Source organism: Chionomys nivalis, chromosome 2 (genome assembly GCF_950005125.1).
Source record: "Chionomys nivalis chromosome 2, mChiNiv1.1, whole genome shotgun sequence".
Taxonomy (NCBI): domain Eukaryota; kingdom Metazoa; phylum Chordata; class Mammalia; order Rodentia; family Cricetidae; genus Chionomys; species Chionomys nivalis.
Window position 1 is genome coordinate 15,248,490 of NC_080087.1, and position 26,194 is coordinate 15,274,683.

Here is a 26,194-nt window from a genome sequence, read left to right on the forward strand (position 1 = left end):
GATAAGGAGTGTGTCTCGATTAAATTTGGAAACTTCTACACTACCTAGCGAATGACTTATAAAAAACTGGAACTCAACAAGTCTTTATCAATTAGTAAGTGGGTCTGTATGCTAATAAATAGCAGGTAACGGGATACTCCTAATTCAACAATCTTAAAGGAGTTTTCAAGGAAGTGTTAAACTATTGCCAGATGTGTTTATCTGTGTGTATGTGTACGTAGGTACATGAACATATATGTGTGTTGAACACTGAAACTTCAGGAGATGAGGTCAGAGGTTACTTGTCTGTGGCAAAGTGCAAGCTGTTTTGGAGAGTTAAGAGATATATGAGGTACACATGTTTTTATGGTTGAGTGGAAGGCTCTGGGGGGTAGCTTATCTTTATGGTAGATGGCTGTTATTGGGAGAAATGTTTTGCCCTCATAAATATTAGAGAGTCGGCTATGACAATGCACCCAGTTTGTCTGTGATATAAAGTTGACTGCCCTGTGTATTAAACAAAGATGGCTTACACTGGTCATGTCTACTGTGGGCTGGTGACTAGATAATCTTTTGCTTAATAGTACAGAGATCTGGGTCATTTGAGGCGTTTGATCTCGGGTGCCTTGTACTCACCTTTCTTTAGTGACTGTCCGTTGCTCTTACTTGCATGTGGAACACAACAGTAAATCAAATAAGCAACTGTCATTTAAAGTTCTTTGAACCTACCAGACTATAGGGAAAGCTCCTGTTGCCCAGTATTTAGGGAGAAGCTGCTAGGCTGTCAAACGTCCATCCATCCACCCACCTACCCATTTATCCACCCATCCATCCACCCACCCACCCATCCATTTGTCCATTCGTCTGTCCATCCATCTATCCATCATTTGTTGGGTCTCCAATGAGTCAGACACTGCTTTGGTGTGTAAAATACCATCTAAACTGGAGGTCAGAGTCGCCTCTACAAGCTTCCTGGCACTTGGCTGTGATCTCTAGATCTACCAAGAGAGAGGGAACTCCCACATTCAGCAAGCTTGCAGTCTAGTGAGCGGCTATAAAAACACAGAAACAGAATATTATTTTTTTTAAACTATCTAAGGCAGACACTAATGATGCATACCAGGAGTAAATGAAAGATGGAATGAAATGGGCAGAGAAAAAATGATGTCTGTAGGAGAGCACAATGCTTAAGAACCATTGGCCAGTCTGCAGAGTTACTCTACGCTTCCTTTTCACTACTAACTCACGCAGTCCTCATCACATCAAAGTTTCTACAGAGCTTCGCAGCTCTTTACAATGTTAGTTCTGAAGTGCTTGTCTGACTTGCTCCATATTCCCTTTGACTGTTTGCTTTCTAGATTCATCTTCAAGAACTTGCTCTTCAGACTCCAAGTTCTTCTGGACCATAGCGAGAAGTTTCTCTGTCCTTGTCTTTAACCTCTTCCTTCCTATAGTCAGCCAGGCCCCAGATTGGAGCTGTTTAAGTCCATAAACATTTAATGAGACACCCCCAAATTTGAAAGTAGGATTGAATCAAACTTAATGCTTTCAAACCTTGTTTCTTAAAATCTCTCTAAAGCATGATTTTACTTTACATATGTATGCACACTAACTCGCATATACACAATCACATATACAACATATTTAGTTGAATATAAGCCTTTAATAATTGAGGTTCTCATATTGCTTTTCATTGCTTTAAACACATTACAGTAAATCCACATAAAATATCTGATATATTTAGAAACTTGTTGGCACTTTATTTAAATACTCATATTCTAATTTAACCAATGGATCTAAATGTATTAATCACCATCGTTGTTGAATTTGAAGGGTAGGCGCTAAGAGATGTTCCAAGGAAATTAAACAGAGAAAATCGACCTTGTAAGAACACCAGCAATTTAACGCAGCACACTGTGCATGACTAAGTCCTGTCACGAGGAGAAGGCCTATCAGAATTCAGAGCTGTGGGAAAGGTCACGGTCAGATGGGGAGGAATTTGAGCTGGGCCTTGAAAAAGAGTTGTAGTTTCAGTAGGAAGAGAGGAGGGGTTGAGGATGTGAACAAAGACAAGGGTAGGAGATACCAGGGACTGAAAACATCAAAGAGCTTGAGTTTCATGGGCCTGGCAAAGAACTCCCTCACCGTTTGGTAGCTACAATGTTATAGCAAAAGCAGAATTTCTAGATAAGAGTGGCTGGCAGCTTTCTGAAGACCTCAGTGGAGAAGAGAGATAACAGCGCCCGGAGGCAGCCTGCTCAGCTGTGTGAAGGGAAGTTCTGGGGTTTATAAGCTGAGGAGAGGCGTGCCCTTCACCAGAGAGTGGATTTTATGTCTTCTTCTTCTTCTTCTTCTTCTTCTTCTTCTTCTTCTTCTTCTTCTTCTTCTTCTTCTTCTTCTTCTTCTTCTTCTTCTTCTTCTTTTTTTGGTTTTTCGAGACAGGGTTTCTCTGTGGTTTTGGAGCCTGTCCTGGAACTAGCTCTTGTAGACTAGGCTGGCCTTGAACTCACAGAGATCCACCTGCCTCTGCCTCCCGAGTGCTGGGATTAAAGGCGTGCGCCACCACCTCCTGGCACGTGTTTATCTTCTTTACCCGGGGGGAAAAAGAAAGTAAACCCTGTGGTTGCTCGACTTGAACTGTTTAAGGCCTTTTCTGGAGCATTAGCTTTTGTAGATAATTTCACTCGCTGCCCAGTCAGATTAAGACCTTCGAGTGCGGATAATGACAATTCTCCCTGTGTCGTGGCTTCTGTGAACTCCATCGTGACAGCTTATTTTTGAAGGGTGAACTTATGTAAACAACGTGTCTGATGGAATTTCGAAGGTGGCAGTGAAATGAGTGTGGCACAGCCGTGACTCGCAGGCCTGCACTCCCTTCTCTTCCCATCCTGGTCCTGTTCTTCATGTATAGGGGCTCAGCTGCGTACGACAGCCCAATCGACATTGCCAAGTCCTGAGCATCCCAGGCAGGGTAAATGGTTGCCTCCTCGGGGGACAGGTCCCCATTAGGTCTACAGGTCATTTGGTAATTTGGCATCCTGCACACCTAGAGCAGTCAATGTGAATCTAGAGTTGGGATGTCTCTTGGGTTAACTGCTGGCCTTACTGGGTGAAGAGGAACACGGCAGAGGAAGGACCACAGGAGACTTTCTAAGACAGTGGCTCCAGCCCCTCCATCTATGGGTGGCACATGAAGTGAGCATCGAGGGAGAGGAAGAGCTGTCCCTATTGCCTTGTAGAGACGCCTGTCTCTAACATTTCTCTTTGGAGTAGTTATAGGGAGCCTGACAGATCTTAAGATTACATGGGGTCAGTCTCAGGCTCTGCTGGAGTCATGTCTCTATGCCCAGAGTTCTTGCTGTCCCGTGGAACAAGTGGCTTCGGTGAAGTCTTTTATAATGACTATGTATACAAGAAGAAGCACTTGACATCTGTTCCTCTCTAGCTACTTGTTTCTCTTTAGGGAACCCCTAATATATGGGAGTCTGTCCCATTTGCATTATAGAAAGTCATAGTGTTCCCCAGCCTCCTTGGCAGGTAGAGTTGGGGATTTAGGCTTTTGTTTGTTTTCCAAGACAGGATCTCTGTGTAGCCCTGGTTGTCCTAGAACTCACTCTGTAGGCCAGGATGGCCTTGAACTCGGAGATCTGCCTACCTCTGCCCCCGAGTGCTGGGATTCAAGATGTGTGTCACCACAATGGGCAAGGTTTGGGTTTAACTGAATAGCGACTCCCACGGGCAGAGATGCTCAGCCAGAGAGCTGTGGCATGTTACAGGAAGGTTGGGATCTAGGATTCTGGTAGGGCCTAGCAGCCAAATTTCCTGACCATGTCATTTCAGGCCGCAAGCATCCTTTCACCCTCATAGACTTTCAAAGTACAGTCGTCATAGTTTGACAGCCGTAGAAAGGGTGGGAAGTGCTCTTGCCACACAGACATACACCTGGGGAGAAGTCTGTCTTCCTGGGGTTTGCTGGAAATGACAGGTGGCAGGCTGTTCTGGATGCATAGCAGTGTCTAGAACTACCAGTGTTTTCTCACAAGAACGGTTTTGTGGCGCGGCTCTCCATCCTTTCTGGAAACAGTTAACAATGTTAATGGGTTTGTTTTCTGCTTAATCCTGGGTTACATAATGGCTATAGAGTAGCTTCTGCAATAGCAGCAACCGAGAAGGACTGTAGGAGAGACGGTTGGTTTTTAGGAAGACACTTGCCTCCTTCCCACCCTGGGATAAATCGGAACCAGCTGTGGTCCTTGGAGGACGCAGAGGATGAAGGTATTCCCGAAAGTGTCCTGCTTTATGTAAATTTAAAGCTTGGAGGAACTTTGAAGTGGGTTTTAAGTTCAAGTCTCTCGTTACTTCAGTAAGACGTTAAGGTGAAGTGGCCATGTACACAGGCTTACACGGTTGATTAGTAGAAGAATCTAGATGCTCAGAATCGTGCTCTCCCTTAAATTTCTCACCATTAAAAAGAAAAAAAGAGGGGCAGAGGATTTCTCCCGCAAGAGCAAATGAGTCCAAACTAAGACCAAATTCCGAGCACTACTTTCCAAGCTAAAGCTTCTGGTTAGTCCATTAACGTATCCTACCGAGAGAAGTTGTCCCATCACGGCAGCCTCCCACAGACACAGAAGGCTTTCACTGAGGGGGATTGCTTTCTGTTATCCAAGTGAGCATTTCCTTAAGCAATGCCGTCTCTTTCTTTGTAATAGCAACGTGGCCACTTTGCATGTTGAGCTGTTTCTGGCATCCCCCTTCCCACAGGGAAGGATGCTTTGCTGGCTTAAAGCTGAGGCAAAAACTTCTTTTCCTTATGCTTATTAAACAAGCCAAATATGTTCTCTGCTCTCTTGGAATTTGCTTGCATTTTATTATTCTTCTATTTTTTTTTTCCGTGTGAACTGTGTGCCAGACGACTAAGCAGATGGCTGTGCATGTTTCACACACATTAGCAGATGCCTTCAAGCTTCAGGAGATGGAGTTGGGCAGCTAAAAACAGCGCTCGAAAAAGAAATAGCGCTCTGAGTTTTTTCTTCGTGTGTGTGCATGTGCAGGGTGCGTGTATGTGTTTGTGTGTGTATATGGAAGTCAGAGTTCTATGTTGTTTTTTGGAACAGAGTCTCCTACTGGAACCTGGGGCTCACTGATGAAGTTAGACTCTCTGGTTAGGGAGCCCCAGGGGTCTTTCTGTCTTTGTCCCTTTAGAGCTGGGATCATAGGAGCCTACCATCATCCTGCCTGGAACTTTTTTTTTTTTTTTTTTTTTTTTTTTTTTTTTTTTGGTTTTTCAAGACAGGGTTTCTCTGTGGCTTTGGAGCCTGTCCTGGAACCACCTCTGTAGACCAGGCTGGCCTCGAACTCACAGAGATCTGCCTGCCTCTGCCTCCCAAGTGCTGGAGTTAAAGGCGTGTGCCACCATCGCCTGGCTTGCCTGGAACTTTTTATGTGGGTTCTGGACACCGAATCCAAAGCCTCAGGCTTGCAGGGCAAGCACTATACCACCTGAGCCGTCTCTCTGGCCCTCTGAATTAGTTTAAAGGAAACTAGAAGATGGCTTGGGACGGGAGTGGGAGCTGAAGGGGAGTGAACAACGACCAAGAGATACAGGAAACTTGGGCATGATGGGTGTGCTCACTGCGTTCATCATCTTCACGGCTGAGCTGGTTTCGTGGGTATGATCCCACCGCTGGCTAAATCGTGCACTTGGGGTATTTGTAGCCTCTCCCATGCGCATCGTACCTCAGTAAGGTTTTCTTTTAAAACAATAAAGCCAGTGCAACCGGGTGTGGTGGCTTATGCCCCTAAAGTTATCCTTGGGAAGGCTGAGATAGGAGATTTGGTCTAAGTTTGAGGCCAGCCTGGGCTACAGAAACTGTGTTTCAAAAATGTAAACTGTAGGGGAAGGAAATGGATGGGTTGATGAAGTGCTTGTACACGCACTCTGGAATTCCCTCAGCCCCCACGTGCTTGCACACAAACTATGGAATCCCCCCCATGTGCTTGCACACACACTCTGGAATCCCCTTACCCCCACAGTGCTTGTACACGCACTCTGGAATCCCCTCACCCCCTCACGTGCTTGCACACACACTCTAGAATCCCTCCCCACATGCCTGCACTACACCGGAATCCCCCCCGCCCCGTGCTTGCACATGTACTCTGGAATCTCCCCTTTACACACATGTGCTTGGGAATCCCCCTCACACATATGCTCGCACACGCACTCTGGAATCCTTCCCCCCAACACACACATGCTTGTACATGCACTCTGGAATCCCCCCGACACGCACAACAAAGCCAGTGAGAAAACAGTTTAGAGTCTTCTGTAAAGACTTAGAATTAAGAGAACCAAGAGACCCAAGACTTCAGCACATGTTTTCCAAGATGGCCAGAGAGGATAGGGACCCACTGGGGGTAAAATTTTCCTACTCAGTGCACAAGCGAATACCAGCACACATGGCCTGCACTGGGATCAAGTGCCACATCCTTAAGACTGGCTCTCTGGGAGCTTCCTAGTTCTGCTCACACAAAACTCTTTGTCCCCAGGATTCTGGTGTCATTTGGCCATCTTTGCTTTGAGTGAGAGAGGGCGATCCTTAGATTTTAAAGTACGACATATTCATTTCCCAAGCTCACAGGTACTGCTGACGTTCTTTCTCACTGGGATTCCAGCATCGTGGCTGCTGTGTCGAGTAAAGAAAAGGGACATTGGGATGCAACCACACAGGATGCAACCACACAGGATGCAACCACAGATACGATTGTTGCAGCAGTTGGCTGATAATTGGTGAGTAGGGGGCCAAGGGGATGGCTCAGTCAGTAAAGTGTGGGCCGGCCAAGCTCAAAGACCTGAACTCAATCCCCAGCAGGTGAGAAAAAACAAATAAACAAACAACAACAACAAAAAACCCAACAGGCATAGCAGCAAATTCCTGTAATTCCAGTGGGAGCAAAGACAGGAGGGTTCCTGGTATTTGTTGACTAATCTAGTTGAACTAGTTGAATGGACAAACTCTAGGTTCAGTAAAAGACGCAAAAAAAAAAAGAAAAGAAGAAGAAGAAGAAGAAGAAGAAGAAGAAGAAGAAGAAGAAGAAGAAGAAGAAAGAAAAAGAAAGAAAGGAAGGAAGAAAGAAAAGGTGGAAAGTAATGTAGAAAAGGCGTTCAACATCTAACTCTTGGACACAAACATACACACATGAAAAACTGATGTTTATATTAACTGCACAGACATGCATTGGGATAGTCGCCTGATAAGTCATTACATCCATCAACCTGGCTAGAGGAATTATTGATTTTTGTAAAGTTAGAGAGCAATGTGCCTCACTCACCTTTTGGGTGGTGTCATGTTAAATAACCTAACAATGTCTCCCCATCAAGAGGAGGCACATCTGAGTCCATCCACTGAGAGTTCCTTAGATGGGACTAGAGAGGGAGCCCGAAAACGGAGGTGAAGTGGAGGTGATCATGAGAATCTACAGGATACACCTGGGCATCCCTGACACACCCAGCTCACTGTGAGGCTGAGAGGAGACCTGAACCTCTCCTTACTTAACATAGAGCTTTCTGAGCACAAAGGGAACATCTCCAGCTTCTCAAAGTTAAAGGAAAAATCGCCTACAACAAATAGAAATTTTCTTTAATCCAACCTTCTGCTATGCTCTTCTCAGCCCAGTGGGCAGACTTCAAGCTGATCCCCGCCCCCATGATCCATTTTGAGTTTTGAGATAATTGTCATGGTTTCGTAAAGTTTCTGCTTCCTTTGGTACGTGCTTCTAGAATTGCTATGAGGTCTAAAGCAGTTTGAATTTGAAAACAAAGAATAGATGGCAAGATCACAGGGATGGGAATTAGGGTGATATGGGAGAGTCTTCTGTTTTGTGTTGATTTCATTGGTTAAATAAAGAAACTGCCTTGGACCTGATAGGACAGAAAATTAGGTAGGCAGAGTAGACAGAACAGAATGCTGGGAGAAAGAAGCAGATTCAGGCAGTCACCATAGCTCTCCTCTCCGAGATGGATGCAGGTTAAGATCTTCTGGTAAGCCACCACCTCGTGGTGCTACACACATTATTAGAGATGGGTTAATCAAGATGTGAGAATTAGCCAGTAAGAGGCTAGAGCTAATGGGCCAAGTAGTGTTTAAAAGAATACAGTTTCCATGTAATTATTTCGGGTAAAGCTAGCAGGTGGCCAGGAGCTGGGAGGTGGGAAGTGGCCTGCAGCTCCTTACAACATTAGGGAGAGGTTTTCACTACAACAGTGCCTCTAGTATCCCATCTGGGTGCTGAAGTGCAGGGTGCTTTTTGAGCAAACGTTCAGAAGCTTACAGTAATGAGGCTTATTGTTTTATATTGAGCAGTGTCTCCTAACACAGAATCCTGTTCCTAACGTGGTGATAAACAAGGCTCTACAATTTTATTCTTCCTCATCACCCTAACCACATTTCTCAAGCCTCACTTGAGTCAGAGAATATGTCCTAGCAATATTAAACACCCCCCAGAACCCGCCAGACAATATTAACCCAGCCTGGTGATCCTTGTCTCCAAGTTCTTTTTAGTGCTGACTCCTTCTTTGTGAGGGATGCTGCACTCTGGCTCTTTCCGTTAATTCTCAGTGACCCCTGCATCCAGGGAGCCCTCTCTCCATCCTTTCCCTCATCTTCCCACAGTCAGTTGGATCCCATCTCTTTATTTTGTTTCATTTCTGTTGTGAAATCGCAACACAGGCTAATGGAAAGTTTACTTGGCTTACAGCTTCAGAGAGTCAAGGCTGGAACTCCAAGGAGCACATCCACAGTCAAGAGCAGAGAAAGAATAAACGCACAGATATTGCTGGCTTGTAGGCTTGCTCTTAGCTAACTTTCTCTTCTCTTATATTGTTTAGGACCCCCGGCAGAGGGATGGTGCTGCCCACAGTGGACTGGGTCTTTCTGTATAAAATAAGAATCAGACAGTCCCTCCCATAGACATGCTTGAATGCTAACATAATCTAGATGTCCTGGCTAAGGTCTCTTTCCAGGTGATTTTCGGATGTATTGAGTTGCTAGTTAAAACTAAGCAGCACACTGCCTTAGTATGCGTCTATTAGCTTATAATGTATTGCTTCATAATCAAGTATTTATAAACACCTACTTGTAGGTGGCTAAATCAATGGTTTACCGTTGACTTAAAAATTGAATTTTTTATCCATTTTTGTTTTTAGTGCTGGGGATCAAATAAAGGTCCTTGTGCCTTATAGGGAAGCACTCTGATACTAAGTTGTTTCCAGACCTTACATTTCTCAATGCAATTTATGACTACCTCGGACCACAAAATATTGTCTGTCCAACCCAAAACGATCATAGGACAGTGGTTCTCAACCTGTGGGTCTCAACCTCTTCGGGGGGGAGGGGTTAAGTGACCTTTCACAAGGCTTGCATATCAGATATTACATTATGATTCATAACAGTAGCAAAATTACAGTTGTGAAGTAGCAATGAAACTAATTTTATGGTTGATGGGTCCCCCCCAACATGAGGAACTGTATTAAAGGGCCACAGCATTAGGAAGGTTGAGAACCACTGCCATAGAAGATTGTGTTATCTGAAGAAAGTTATTAAAAATTGTAATAAAAGTCATTTGCTGCTTCCTGCACCCTGACACCCAGCACAGACTGGTGTACAGTGGCCACTAAAAAGTTTTTTTTTTTTTTTAAATCTTTCTTCTCTTTAGAAAAAAAAAAGATCATAACTCAAATCTGAGAGTGAGGGAGGACTTCTAGAGCATTCTAGTGGTGTTTTAAATTTACCTTCTGGAGACTTCAGTGCATTTAACACAGGCCCAGACTCAGTGGCCTACGAGCCCCCTCTATCTATGCACTCTGAAAAGGCCTGGTCTCCCTGGACTGATACAGTTGACATGGGGTAGGTGTTTCCAGGACCCAGCGAAACTGCACACGAACTGGGAAAACAATCAGCTCAAACATTTCCAGGAAAGGCAGGTGTGCAAACGGTGCTCACAGTGCGGGGTGTGACCCTGTTTGTATGAGTGCGCTCTTGAGCTCCCTTTGCCCCTCTTTCCCTGTAGTAAACATGAGGGCGCATAGATGGAAGCCGATGTGTGGAGCCTCAGTGTGACTGTGCTGCCGCCAATGTGCACAACACCCACTGTGCTGAGCCCACAAAGTTGGGTCCACTTTTAGCTCCCAGCTTACAGCTCCCAGCTTACACACCTAAGAGTTTATTTTTTATAAAAATGTATATGTTATAGAGAATGGGAAGTGTCACTTCCCAATTGGTATTAGTGGGTACCTATGGTTAGTTTTTGAAAAAAAACCCTTCTTGGCTGAGAAAACACGAAACCCTTTTGGAGAGCAGGTTTTTTTTACCAAAGAATATCATATCCCACCTGTCGAGGGACTAGAACTACTGAAGGAGAAAGCCATCAGTAATATTTAAATATATTTATCTTTCAGTTTTCTGAAATACTGTGATCATTGCATGTTTGAATGTAAAAAGAATATATATTGTATATTTAATAGAAAAAGAATATATATTATATATTTAAGGTAAGATGAATATATTATATATTACACATAATATACACACATAATATTGTTATATTTACATAACTGTATATAATAACACATAATATTTTATATGTGTATATAATGTATAATCTATATTAAACATGTAATATGTATTATTTTCCCATATATATTATGTATATAAAATAAAATAGGAAAGGATCAGGACTTAAAGGGCTGTAGAACCAGTTTCCAAAACATTTCTAGAAACTTAGCAAAAAGTGGGGGTGATCTACCTTTGAATTTTTCAAAGCAATGAAGAATGCCAGGCCGTCTAATCTCCTCATGAGCTGCATAGGGCTGCAATTATTCTTAGCTCTGTACAGACAACCAGTGCAGTTTGCGATGGCTAGACCATGTAGGCTAGGTTCCAGGTCTATCACTCAAAACGCATATGAGTATCTGGACAAAGCAAGGCAACTCTGGATATAGAAATACAGCATTGCTGTGAAGCGCTGCCAACAGCTACGGGATCCTTTCCTGACCAACTATGGCTGAGGTGCATGTGCCTTCTGATTATGTGGGTGCTTGAGTGGACTAATTACAGAGCATGATGTCATGGTTTTATTCTCCCTCCTTCCGTCGTCCCTCCATCCCTCCCTTCTTCCCTCCATCTCTCCCTCTTATCCTTTCCTTCTCTCCTTCTTTCTCCTCTCCCTCCTCCCCCGCCCCGCCTAACCCCATAAAAGGAAACCTTGATGGCATGGAACTATCACCTCCTGGCATGGCAATGAGAGACCTTGTCTCAAAGGAGGTGGATGGCTGCTGGGCAGTGGTGGTGCACACCTTTAATCCCAGCACTTGGAAGGCAGAGGCAGGTGGATCTCAATGAAGTCAAGGGCAGCCTGATCTACAAAGCGAGTTCCAGGACAGCCAGGGCTGCACAGAGAAACCCTGTCTTGAAAAACAAAATAAAACAACAGCAACAATAAAAGGAGGTGGAAGATGACGCCGGACATTGTGTTCTGGCCTACAGACACACACACACACTTGCATGCACACACAAATACACAAATGCACACACATACATAAACACTCACTAAAATAAAGGGGGAGGGAAATGCACACTATGTGACTTCTTCTTATGTAAGCACTGTAGAGCATCCTTACACAAACCCAAATGGTGCAGCCCATCACAAGTCTGCCTGTATGACATAGGTTATTGCTGGCTCACAGTTCTGGAAGTTTCTAGAGGGGAGTGGAGGGTGGTAAATGGCCGTGAAGGCCCGGAACATCACTGTAGAATAGCTATAGTCTTCATATACACCTTGCACTTAGCTCACAATAATTTAAGTTTTTCTTCTTGCTGATTGTGGTGGCATAAATGCAGGTTTCCATGAATTTGAGTCCAGGCTGGTCTACACAGTAAGTTTCAAGATCGCCAGGGCTACATAATGAGACTCTGTCTCAAAAATTTGCTTTTTCTTTTTTCTTCAAAAATAAACTTTTTTGTCTTGGGTATTTTATTATAGATTTGTAGGGAGGAGTTCAAGAGGGAGTGAGACACATACACCATTTGAGTTAGGAATGGGTTTCAGCAACATGGCTGAAAAGCAGTCACATGATGGGGACAGAACTTTGCAAGGCTGAGAAAGCCTAAAGTCCAATAGAAAGTATATTTGAGATCAGGCAAAGAAAAAGACTGACCAGAGGAAAATAATATAAAGTGAAAAAAGGTTGGGGGTGGATCATATACCTTTCTGGGTGAAGACTCAAAAAAGTGGGCAGACATATCTCAAGCACCTGCACACCCTGGATTTTTTTTATTTATTTTTTATTTATTTTTTTAATTAATTAATTTATTTCTTTATTAAAGATTTCTTCCTCCTCCCCGCCACCGCCTCCCATTTCCCTCCCCCTCCTCCACTCAAGTCCCCCTCCCTCTTCAGCCCTAAGAGCAATCAGGGTTCCCTGCCCTGTGGGAAGTCCAAGGACCACCCACCTCAATCCAGGTCTAGTAAGGTGAGCATCCAAACTGCCTAGGCTCCCACAAAGCCAGTACGTGCAGTAGGATCAAAACTCAGTGCCATTGTTCTTGAGTTCTCAGCAGTCCTCATTGTCCACTATGTTCAGTGAATCTGGTTTTATCCCATGCTTTTTCAGACCCAGGAATGGCTAAAATAAAAAAACACCAATGATAGCCTTTGCTGGAGAGGTTGTGGAGAAAGGGGTACACTCATCCATTGCTGGTGGGAATGCAAACTTGTGCAACCACTTTGGAAAGCAATATGGCGGTTTCTCAGGAAATTCGGGATCAACCTACCCCTGGACCCAGCAATACCACTCTTGGGAATATACCCAAGAGATGCCCTATCATACAACATAAGTATATGCTCAACTATGTTCATAGCAGCATTGTTTGTAATAGCCAGAACCTGGAAACAACCGAGATGCCCTTCAATGGAAGAATGGATTAAGAAAGTATGGAATACATACACATTAGAGTACTACTCAGCAGTAAAAACAATGACTTCTTGAATTTTGCATACAAATGGACGGAAATATAAAACACTATCCTGAGTGAGGTAAGCCAGACCCAAAAAGAGGAACATGGGATGTACTCACTCATATTTGGTTTCTAGCCATAAATAAAGGACATTGAGCCTATAATTCGTGATCCTAGAGAAGCTAAATAAGAAGGTGAACCCAAAGAAAAACATATAGTCATCCTCCTGAATATTAACCTTCATCACTGAAGAAAGGAGACAGAGACAGAGACCCACATTGGAGCACTGGACTGAAATCTCAAGGTCCAAATCAGGAGCAGAAGGAGAGAGAGCACGAGCAAGGAACTCAGGACCGCGAGGGGTGCACCCACACACTGAGACAATGGGGATGTTCTATTGGGAACTTTACATAAATTAATGGTAACTCTTTTACTTAGTGAACTTTAAAAATTTTGTGTACTTAATTATTTTACTATTAACACTTAGCCTAAATCCCAAACATGTTATAGAACTGCACAAAATAATGTATTTTTTATCCTTATCATGTATATCTTTTTCTATTTGACTATTATTATTTTACTTATTAAGCTTCTTATTTTAAAAACAGACACAGCCAGGTGTGGTGGTACACAGCTGTATTTCCCAGTGCTCAGAAGAAGAGGCGGAAGAGTTACAGCAAGTTCAGAGTCAGCTGGGATACATAGCAAGCTTCAGGTCAGCCAAGGGCACATAGGAAACAAAAAAAGAAAATAAAGATAATAACTTAAAAGTCTACCCGTGTTAGCCTTGGGCTGTACAGAGCTGGGCTTGTCCACATCACTGTGTCCTACCTCCACTCCTCATAAAGCTGAGAGGCCTTCAGGACGATGCCACGCCCAGAGCTGTCATCTTCTGTCACGACATTGGTGTCTTGGAGAATTCCTCCTGAAGGACCTGCCTGAAGCTGTTTTATAGTTGGTATGTATGTATATATGGATGCACACCCTAGACTCATGACAACATCTACTAAACACACAAGCCAAGGGCCACAGTGTCTATCGTCACTATCATGTCGTAGGCACTGTTTGTAATGATGAGCTGTACTCTCACAGGGCCTAGCAGGGTAGCGGGTTTGAGCCCACAGTTGCAACACAAACACAGGCTGTTCTGTGCTGGACATGATAGTGACCATAATAACACCTGGTGACGGGAACTGCTCTGTCCCCAGCCTATGGGAATGATCTTCTAATGCTGCTTACTGGCTTGGCCTCTGGTTCGTGCTCAGCTAGCTTCCATTGTACAGCCCAGGCCTTCTTGCCCAGGGATGGTGCTGCCTACAGTGAGTTGGCACATTCTGCATCACCACCAATCAGGACAGTCTCTTACAGATATACCACGGGCCAATCTGAGCTGAACAGTCCCTCAGGTGAGGCTCCGTCTTTCCTGATGACTCTGGGTTGTGTCACGGTGACAAGAAAAGCTAAGCATCACAGAAGGTACAGTAGAGAGTCTGTGTGTTAACAGTTCAAACACAGACTGCGGTAGGCTCAGTCTTAATCCACGGTGAGCCTTTGTTGATGGTGCTTTCTTCAGTGCACAGGAGCTTTTGATAAATTTCTAAACAAAACCAATCTCAACCTTCCCTCAGTTTGCACACTAGGGGAGTCTAAAAGTATCAAATGAAATTAAAATAGACTTGTGTTTTTAAGGAAGCAAAAGAGAAATAGACTTCCTTACAAGAGATCCACAGAGATGGCCCTTAATGCCTGCGTGAAGACGTTGGTCCTTACTGAAAATCAACCACCACACAATCAGTGCCCTTCACAGGTCACGTATTTCAACTGTTTGTGCTCAACCGCAGAACGGCTTCAAAGTCTACGTGCTATTAGAAAAGAAGGAAGTCGACACTGTCTCAGCTGCGGCTACTGTCACCAGGAAAAAGGGAGATACGTTTGCTATTTCCTGACCAATGTTATCATTGTACTTTATAGCAATTGAATCTATTTTTAATTTAACCTCTAAACACACAAAAGCCAACAATGTAAAATGCTGACAAGAGGCAATACATTATGGGAAGAGACAAGGCTCTCTGGAGCATGTTGAGCCTAGGCAAACTGGTGAGTTACAGGTTCAATTAGAGAGAGGAAGTGGTGGCTAAAGATGCCTGTCATACTCCTCTGGTCTCCTTGAGTACATGCATGGGCTTGTGTAACCATATTATGTACATATATGCCTCACATGTGCACGCACACACGCACACACATGCACATTGAGAGAGAGCAATGAAAAACCTTTCTATCTTCTTTATGGTTTAGCCAGTCAGTGCATTCCCAGTGTGCACTAGGCATGAAGGAGGTGAGTTTTAGCCATTCAGTGAGTTCCCAGTGTGCACTAGGCATGAAGGAGGTGGGGTTTAGCCATTCAGTGAGTTCCCAGTGTGCATGAAGGAGGCAGGAGTGATCTTGACAAGAATTCCTGCCCTCATGGGCTTACCTGTTTTTCAGAACTCATGTCAGAGAAACCTAGGGCAGCAAAGGACATACTCACACACATTTTGAATATAAAAGCCCACCATACCACACACCCCCATTAAGAATAAAATAGGAAAAAAAAAAGAATAAAATAGGACAGAGTAGCGATGGCATACTCCTTTAATCCCAGCACTTGGGAGGCAGAGGCAGGCGAATCTCTATGAGTTCAAGGTCCAGCCTGGTCTACAGAGCTGGTTCCAGAACAGCTAGGGCTACATAGAGAAACTGTTTCAAAAAAACAAAAAAGGGGGGAGTAGAGAGATGGCTCAGAGGTTAAGAGCAGTGGCTGTTCTTCCAGAGGTCCTGAGTTCAAATCTCAGCAGCCACATGGTGGCTCACAACTATTTATAATGAGATCCGCTGTATACATTGTAACATGGAGGGCTGGCTTGTTGGGGTTTCTGTCCTGCCTGGTACCTCACAGTTGCCAAGTCCCAGAGAAAATCACACAAAGGTCTCCATAAATTATAAAACTGATTGGCCCATTGGCTCAGGCTTCTTATTAGCTCTTGTAGCTTATATTAACCCATTATTCTTGTCTATGTTAGCCACATGGCTCAGTACCTTTCACAGCAGGATAGGTCACATGTGGCTTCTTTGGTAGTCTGGGCTGGACTGGGAGGAATGGGCTTCCTCCTCCCAGAATTCTCCTGTTCTCATCACCCTGCCTCTACTTCCTGTCTGCTTCACCCATTTATATTTCCTGCCTGAACAATCAGCATTTATTTAAACATGATTGACAGAATACAGATAATTCTCCTGCACCATTTCTCCCCCACCCTTTTTTTTTATTTTTTATTTTTATTTTTTTTTATTTTTTTTATTTTTTTTGGTTTTTTGAGACAGGGTTTCTCTATGGCTTTGGAGCCTGACCTGGAACTAGCTCTGTAGACCAGGCTGGTCTCGAACTCACAGAGATCCACCTGCTTCTGCCTCCCGAGTGCTGGGATTAAAGGCGTGCGCCACCACCGCCTTTTTTTTAAACAAAGGAAAATATCCATAGTCCATCTTTTGGGAATGTGGGCATGGTATTCCAGGCTACTTTTGGCTGGTTAGGGGCACTGATAATCTTATGGGGACCTAAAGAAAATTTAGAGTTATGATCAAGTTCTGACTGGTGTATCCTGTGAGTCTTGATCATCTCAGGCAGCAGTCTTGAATCTGTTTTGCCATCTGTTCCTACCAGAGATTTCTCAGGTGGTCTTCCTTGATCAAACTGGATTTTTCTTAACTCAGAATGAATCCACAGCCTCTCATTTTCTGTGGAAACAAAAGCAAAATCTCTTCTCCAAAGTAACATATTTTTTGACTTCAATTTTGAAGTCTGGGTATTTTTAAAATACCTATCTTGGATTAATTCAGCAGCATTTATAAGCAAATATCTTTTAGCAGCTGTTGCTCCTTCCTCAGCATTCAAACAATTCAATAGAGCATAATAACATACAGTATCAAGATTCTCTGTGTATTTTCCATCTTTATGTGGCTTTACTTTAACCTCTATTTCTTTTATTTTTATTTTTACTTTTTGAGACAGGTTCTCTGTATATCTTTGTCCTGGAATAACTCTGCAGACCAGGCTGTCCTTGAACTCAGAGAGGTCTGCCTGTCTCTGCCTCCTCAGTGCTGGGACTAAAGGTGTAAATCTTAAAATAAAGATGATAAAGTTAAAAAAGGAAAATAATCAAACAGGTTATGTGACTCTTGGAGTGTGGAAACTTTGGCCATTGAAATCTTTTGGCCAAAACTTCTTACTCAGAGACTTTTACTCTGAGGAAAAGCATAAATAAAGTTAAGACTAGACCATAGGCAGAGTTTGGCTGCCTGCTTCAGCCCATCAGCAGGTTTGATGAGATTTTCAGGTGACACTGTTCAACTGACTGCTTTATGCTCTCCTGGGTGAAGGAGGAGCCTGCCATTTTGTTCTCGTCAGGGCAAGCTTGCCTGTAGCTGTCTCGGCTTTAAAGGAGTCTGTAGTCTGATGGAACTCCCTCTTTCCTTAGATTTGACAACTTGAGTTCTGTGCTACTGCCCACTCTACTGGTCAGGATTGATTGGCTGACCTATCGAACTTCTCATAAGGTCCCAGCCCAATACTTGGCTCTTCCCTGCCCCCACCTCCCTGCACCCCCAACCGCCAGAGGTTGTGGCATTAGGAGTATAATTCTGTGGAACACATGGACCCCAAAATAAACCTTGATGTCAGGAGACCAGGGTTCAGCACCATACCCCCAAGTCTGCTTCATATAAATCCTGAGATAAATTTTTTTTTGTTTTGTTTTGTTTTTCCTGAGGTTCGGTGGCCTCAACTTTAAAAGAAGGATTTTAATACCCTTGTTCATGGCTTTTCTGTAAGGATGGTAGCAAATTAAGCATGATGCAATCTAAGTCATACAGCACTACAAACTATACATCGCTATTGTGGTAAGCAATAAGGAGGGCTACTGGCCTGTTGAAAGACTCCAAAACCTGGGAAGTAAGTCCACAGCTCACTGGCCTCAATGTCTCAATGCTGTGTGGGTGTCGTTGCCTTTTCTGACCAGACGATAGCAAGCTTTTGCTCTCATGACTATTTACAATTTCTGTTGTTCTTTGGAAATATCATCTGGTTTCCTGTCCAGTCTGTGTAGGATTTAGTTGGGTGTACAAGAAATGGTGATGTGGGTGTAAGGTACCCAGTTTCTCTTCATGAGTGTGGGAGTGCCAGCCTGGGGTGATTTCCTTCTCTGAGTTGGGGACTCTGGGCTAGGGGAACGTCCCCTGTGTAGCTGTCTCAAACCAACCGAGCTGAAGGAGGCCTACATACACTTGTGAATGACTTCCCTTGCAGTCCCCAGGCCTTGGAAGGCATGTCTGCTCTTGTGATCTATGGGCCAGTAAAAGATGATTACGGCTCTGCCTACTGCGTGGGTGCTGATGATGCGATGATTTCCTCCTTGGTGGATGGTAGGCATGTGTGCCTGGGCTAATCATTTATTTGCTGCCTCATGAAAACAGCACCTTTGCACACACACATCCCCCGCCTTGGGAGAGGCTTTGGAGACCCTCATTGCTACATTAGAGGCTCCAGACTCTGCATGACATCATCAGTCTGACTGCTCTCCCTCCCCATGGGATGGTGTGAGGAAGAGCTTCTCCAGGAAACCTCTCCAAGCCTGCTGACTTTCCTTCCTGCCATAACCCTCACAGCTCTCAGCAGTTTCTCAAGGACACTAAGTACACATCTTGGGATAACTGGACTAAACTGGTTTGTCAGATCTGTTTGCAAGCTCCATTCAGGGTACTTATTTACTTAGCTCCAATGTTGCATGGGCCGTTTTAATATTTTTGTTAAGACAGAAAGTATCTAAGTCACACTGTTTCTGCCCTGTGTCTAGTCCGATCCTAGTCCATATGAGATGAGTTCGTCTTTATGTTTGTGGTCTTGTTTAATCTTCATAAAGCTTCGAAGCTGCCATCGTGATCCTATTAGACAGATGAGGTTAGGGGGTGAAGTAGTTTCTTTAATATCAAATATCAATGATAAGAGTTAGAATTGCCAGGCAGTGGTGGCGCGCACCTTTAATCCCAGCACTCAGGAGGCAGAGGCAGAGGCAGGCAGATCTCTGAGTCCGAGGTCAGCCTGGTCTATAGAACAAGTTCCAGAACAGCCAGGGCTACATGGAGAAACCCTGTCTTAAAAACAACAACCAGAAGAAGCTGGAATGGAGCATCCAGGTTGGACTTAGGTACACACGTAGGATGTTTGCCACCCTCACTCTGGCTCTTGATCTTCAGGGATAGCTGGGAACTGCTCTGGGAGGCAGCACTGTCCAAAAGCTTCCCGATGATGGCTCTCATCAGCTTTTCTGTGCAGGGTCAGAACAGATGGCACAGGTGGCTCTAACTTTTCCAAACCAGCATGCTTCTAGGAAACATGCCAGAGAGCAGATTGACATGAAGCTCTCTGAGCAGCCACGGCTGTGTAGGGTTAGTGCCAGTGAGAAGTAAGCACAAAGCACCGGATGACATCAGACAGCAGCAGGGAACTATGCTCAGGCCTGCCTGAGTTCTCTACATAGTATAGAGCAATGATCGGAACACGCAAAGCCTGGTTTGCCTTTCTATAACCTATAAGTTCATTATCATTTTATGAATCCTTTAAAATTAAACAAATGTGTGTGTGTGTGTGCACGCATGCGCGCGTGCATTCATGCTCAGTGCTGGCTAGTTTTATGTCAACTTGACAGAGGCTGGCATCATTTTGGAAGGGGGGTAGTGACTTAAAACAAAACTGCCCCCACCAGATTGGCCCTCGGGCAACCTGTTGTGCATTTTCTTGATTGGTGAAAGATGTGCAAAGGCCTAGCTCACTTGGGCCTTCCAGGCTGGTGCATATATGTGTATACATGCATGTAGAGCCCAGGGAGCAATGTCAGTGCCATCCCATAGGCATCTTATACCACATTTTTTGAGACAATGTTACTTACTGGCCTGGAGTTCACAAATTAGGTAAGGCTAGCTGGCCTTTAAGTCCCAGGGACCCTCCTGTTGCCACTCCCTGGAGCTGCACATACAAGCACATGGTACCATGCCTAGCCTTTCACATGGCTCCTAGGGTGCAAACCATGTCCTCATGTTTGGACAGTGACTTTACCGACAGCTCTCTCTCCATCCAGCGTGTGCTGCTTTCCTTAGTTAGCTGTGCTCTGTCTCGGTAGACTCCGAGCTCTGCGAAGGCAAAGGGCTTTCTCTCTCATCTGCTGCTGGGTTTCTGTGCTCAGCTCATGATCTGGCCCTGACCCTGGAACACAGCAGGAGTCTCTCTGCCTCCAGATTGTTGGACTGACCTTTTCCTTCTGTCTAGAAAACCACGTTTCCCCACCACCTGGATGCCTGGATCCTGCTTGTGCCCTGCAGTGAGAGTCTGCTCAGAGGCAGGCTTGGTTTGGGAGACCCTCTCTAACTGTATTGTCTAAAGCCCCACTCCCTCCGTGTGCCTGCCACAGACGCATCACCTTCTAAATCTTTGCTCTTGTTGTTTCCATTGAAACCGTTCTCAACCCAGAGCAAAATCAGAATAAACGTAATCTGTCTCCTCCCACTAGAATGTAAGTGTATTGAGGGCAAGGACTCCACTGTTAGATTCTTAGCATTTACGATGGTGCCTGGAATTAATATATACTCCATAAACATCTGATGAGTTAATGACTTAATGAATAAATACTTACTGAGCGTAAATAACTCCTTAACCTCATCTTCCCATTTGGTTTGTCGCAGAGGCCCATGGAGGACTGAGCTGAATGCTCTCAGCCCGCCTCTCCTTCAGTCATGGCTGTGTAGGCAATTTATATGCTGTGGACGTCGGTTTGCTTACAGGCAAGGACAATGTCCTCTACTTTTTGGCTCTAGGCTTTTTTGGGAGTAGCCTGGGAAGCTGCCTTCACTGCCTGTAACAGGGTCAGTGGATGCTGCTGCTGGGTCCCCGTGTGCCTCCTCCAGAGTTCCTGATTCTTCAGCAGGATGACCCGGTGACAAGGGGCTGTGCTGACCATACTTCATGATCTTCCCGCCTTCCAGCTCAGTCTATCTTCTTTAGATCCCTGCTTCTCTTCTCTTCTCCTCTACCTCCTTGCTCTCCCTCCTTCTCCTGACAGGGTCTTTTGTAGCCCAGCTTGGCCTCCAATAACCAATGTAGCCTAGGATGACCTTGAATTTCCAATCCTTCTGTTTCCACCTCTTGGGTGCTGCGATGAAAGGCATGGGCTAGAGCACTTGGTTTTATGTGGCTATGAGACTCAAATCTAGAATTTTTTTTTTTTAATGTGCTAGGCAAGCATTCTACCTACTGAGCTACGACATGTCTTAGGTTCTCACCTCTTAGACATATGTCTCCAAGTCCACTGAGGGAACCCAAGCCAAGACATTATGCTTTTCAGCACCAGTATCGGTAACCCGGAGGAGAATATTGGTGCCATCCTTCCAAAGACTTTCAGGAAGACACCAGCAATAGTTTGGCCAGCTTATGTAGATAATCAGTTGTACTCACTCAGCATGGTTAACACCTTACCTAACAGAATTATGATCTGAATAAGATTAAAATACATAGGAAATATCTACAAAGCAAAATGGAATTTAAGAATTAAAAACTAGAAGAAGAATGATAAAATCCAAGGCTAACGGTTTTCTAAACAGAAAACCAGGAGTACAGAATGACGAGAAATGACCCGCTCTTAAGGGAGGAATTTTTCTCCAGTAGGCAGACTTGGTCATCCAGCTCCAGTTCCTGGAGGGGACTCCTGATTTTTTGCACACCTCTCTGCCAAAAAGGAACAAAGTCCCAGCCCTGATGTGGACTGTCAAACAGCCCCATGTGCCAACATGCCTACATGGAGAAAGTTTAGAAGAAAGGTCTACTATGAGAGATGTGAGTATTTAGTACTCCTCTGTGAAGGAAAAATCAAGATATCCAGTGTATGTCTTGTGCCAATTGCCATGGTAAATCTTCCCACCTGGTTTCAATCTTCACATGCACCATTGTCCCTTGAGAGTCTGTCGGGGCCAGTGCCAGCATGCCACTTCTAGGAACATCATTTAAACAGTGAAAGGGGTCATTTTACTACTTTATCAAGTATTGCTCCAATATGTTATTAAGTTTGGAGACAATGTTTCATATTTGATCAATTAGTTTATGTAAGACCTAGTGATGCAAATAGACATTGAAAAATCCAATGGTTGTTCCTCTATACTCAGGAACAACTGACTTCTGTCTTTGGGAATGTGCACTTTGTCGTTTTTCATTTATCTGAAATCTTTGGTTTCTCTGAGATGTAACAGAACTCAAGATGTAGAAGTTCGGAAACTTTTTTCAGCCATAAAGAAGAATGAAATTATCTTGTTTACTGGAAAATTATGCAAGTAGAGATAATTATATTAAGCAAACCAAGTTAGTCCCAGAAAGACACAAATCACATGTTTTCTCTCATTTATGAATCCCTGATTTTATGTGAGTACATAAAATCATGTATGTGGGGGCTGGATAGATGTACTTGCTGCTCTTCCAGAGGACCCAGGTCCAATTCCCAGTACCCACATGGCAATTCATAAGTGTCTGTAAACCCAGTTCCAGGGAATCTGGCATGCTCACAAAGACATACATGCAGGCAGGAAACCAATGCACATCAAATAAAAATAAATAAATCTTTAAAATATCATGTATGCACATATGACATGAAGCTAGAAATCAACATGCCTGGGGGAAGGAGGGGTGAGCAGGAAGGGTGGAGGGCCACGAAAGGAGAAGGACAAGGAGCACGGGGAATATGTTCAAAGTGCATTATAGACTCATAAGCCAAAGTCCTTATGTGACCTAGTGTGAAGACAAAGAAGTGGAGGATTTCACATGCAAATTGGGCACGGGAAGGCCAGGGCTCCATGAATGAAACAGAAGCAACTGTTATCCTGATTCCCACACGGGCATCCCATGAAAATACAAGATGTTCCGAGTAACCAGAACTTCCCAGAGGGTCTAAGCCCACTGTTGATAAAAGCGCCCAGGGTTATGGTGTCTCCTAAGTGTTGAAGATTCAATCCTAGCCACAGGCCCGAGCCAACGATGGACACTTTCTGAGGGACACTGGACACATTTCCGCTTTGACCACACCTCTGTTGGTTCTCTGCCAGTGAGCACATGAGCGAGCGTTCACTGGGATGCCAGGTGAGTGTGTGTGTGTGTGTGTCTGTGGCAGTTATCTCTGCCCCCAGGCATGCCATGCTGTGCAGCAAGTGGCCTCATGGTGACAAAAGCCCAAAGACAGATGTTCCCTACGCTACTGAACAGCATGTACAGCAGAGAGTTCCATGAACGATGTAAATAAGCGGATTTTGAAACATTGTTCAGTTTGCTAATGTTTGTCTGGAAGAATGGCGCTTCCTTATTAGAACCAGAACTCGAGGGGCCAACCGGCAGAATGGAGGTTCAAGTTGAGAAGTGTCTCTAGTTTCTCCCAGATTGCAAAAGAGAGAGGTCAAGGAACAGCAAAAGCAGCTCATTCCAAGGCCAGCCAGTTGTAGCCTCAGCGAGTAAGTAGGGCCACAGGGAAGCCCGTGAGTGTCCTCAGTAGCAGCTGATCTTCAGGGTTCCATGCGCTGATATGGAGACTGACTGAGGTGCGTGGCTCACTTGACAAAACTCGCATTGATTTTTTTCCCCTTGAGATGGCTCAGTGAATAAAGGTGCTTGTTACCAAACCTGAGGACGTGAAGACTCCCATAGAGGAAGGAGAGAAACGACTCGACAAAAGCTGTCATCTGATCTCCACCCTGGACATGGCGGTGTTCTTGTTAAATGAATAAACAAATACACGTCTTAAAAATTTACAAACAAATCAACACAAAAGCCTTTGAAACTACAATTTTCTCCCAACTCCTCATTTGGTTTCCTTTTCCCTAAAGAATCTGTGCTTACAAAAGCTATGTGTAAACCAAAAACAATATATTGATGATTCTTAACCTATATTGACCACCTGTCTTATACATCATTTATTGTCTAATATTTGCACACACCTCTAAGATGGGCCTTGTTATTTGTGAGCCACCACACAAGACATTGAGATCAGTGAGAGAACAGATTTGAAAGCATCAGTATTTTCTTCAACCGCTACACAACATCTTCATGAGAGTGTCAGAGAAATCCCTCACCTTATAATGCTGTGAGGGATAGCCTCTGTTTCTGCTGGTGACATCTGTCTTAGTTACTTTTCTGTTGCTGTCATAAGATGCCACAACCAAGGTAACCTATAAAAAAACCATTTAATTTGGGGCCCACAGTTGTAGAGGGTTAGGATCTATGACTATCATGGTGGGGAGCAGGCATGAGGCAGGCAGGCATGGTGCTTGACCAGTAGCTGAAAGCCCACATATTTTAAGACAAGAGCCATGAGAAACAGAGACAGAGAAAGAGAGACACACAGAGAAACAGACTGACACTGGAAATTACATAGGCCTTTAAAATGTCGAAGGCTGGATCCAATGTTACACCTCCTCAGCAAGGTCACACCTCCTAATCTTTTCCAAACAGTTCTACTAACTGGATGAAGTATTCAAACATATGAACCAATGGGGAACATTTTTATTTTAATCACTACAACTTCTTACCCTGGTGAATTCTTGTTTACATCAAGCAGCAGTCATGCTGGAAAGAAGCAGGGAGGAGGTGCTGAATGACTAAACTGAGGTAGGAAGAGTTAGGATTCAGAGAACTCTGATATCTCTATATTTGCATACTGATTTCAATGCCTTCTTTGGTCTCCTTCTGCAACCTTTGGCTGCAGGTTCTCCCAGTAGGGCATAGGTTCTTTAGCCTCCTGCCCCCACCCCATGGTGATCTCCTTGATCATTTGTGTCCTGGGGACAACTTGATCACTAATCATCTGTAGCATAAGCAGCTTCCACCAGCTCCTGCCCAGATACAGAGCGCCATTTCATTACAGCTTCCCCCTGGCTGGCATTCTCAAAGAACCAGCTGCAATAATTAAATAATTCCACCACTGCTGAAGCATCAGGGTTTAGAAACCAAAGGTCAGGTAAGAATTGACTATTATTCCTGGTGGGTTATCATAGTAACTGACAGTGCAAATGGTTTCTGTGTCCTTTGTAACATTTAAGATCAGTTCTGAAGAGACTAACCTGGTCTACAGAGCCAGTTCCATCATAGACAAAGCTATATCGAGAGATGCTGTCTTAAGTAAACAAACAAAAATCAGTCTCAAGTATATATTAGTCAGACTTTTCATTGTTTTGGCAAATAACTGGGAAGAAAAAGTACAAAGGGGGAAAGATTTGTCGGCTCACGGTTTCAGGGCTCACAGTTTCAGAAGACTTGTCTTGGCTCACGGTTTCATGGCTCACGGTTTCATGGCTCACGGTTTCAGGTATCACAGTTTCAGGGCTCATGGTTTCAGAAGACTTGTCTTGGCTCACGGTTTCAGGGCTCACAGTTTCAGGGCTCATGGTTTCAGGGCTCACAGTTTCAGAAGACTTGTCTTAGCTCACAGTTTCAGAGGATTGAGCTCCTCATGACAGAAGGGCATGCGGAGCAGAGCACTCATATAAGGGAGAGAGGAGGCCGAACAAGAGACAGAGAGCATGTCAGCCGTGGTTGTCTTCTTTCTGCTTTTTTTCTATCAGGTCCGCAGCTTACTGGATGCTGGCCCCACATTGAAGGTGGGTCTTCCCTCCCGAGTTGCTGGTCCACATGCCAATCATTCCTGGAAACACCTTCCCAGGACATGCTCAGAAGAGTTCTCATCTAATTTCCTAGGCATCTCTCAAGGCAATCAGGCTGACAATTAAAGTCAATGGCCGCAAGTACTGGATTTGAAACTGGAGAGCCGTGTCTCCTAGACTCATGTATGTCCCTGTACATGAGGTTCTATTTGCTGTGCCAGTCACCAACTAAAACAACCTTTGCTCATGTGACAGGGAGCTAAAAGCTCAGCTCATGGGAATCACTCAGTTCCCTGGCAGACCTTTGTGAGTGTACAGTGTGGGTAGTGTGAGGCACCTCAAGACTAGGTGGAGAAAAGGATTCTCAACTGTTTTCTGCACATTGACTCCATTGTGCTGTGGCTGAATTTTCTCCAAAGGGTTACAAGTGTTTGGTGGACTGTGATGAAATTGTATAAGTAGAACACACACACACACACAACACACACTTT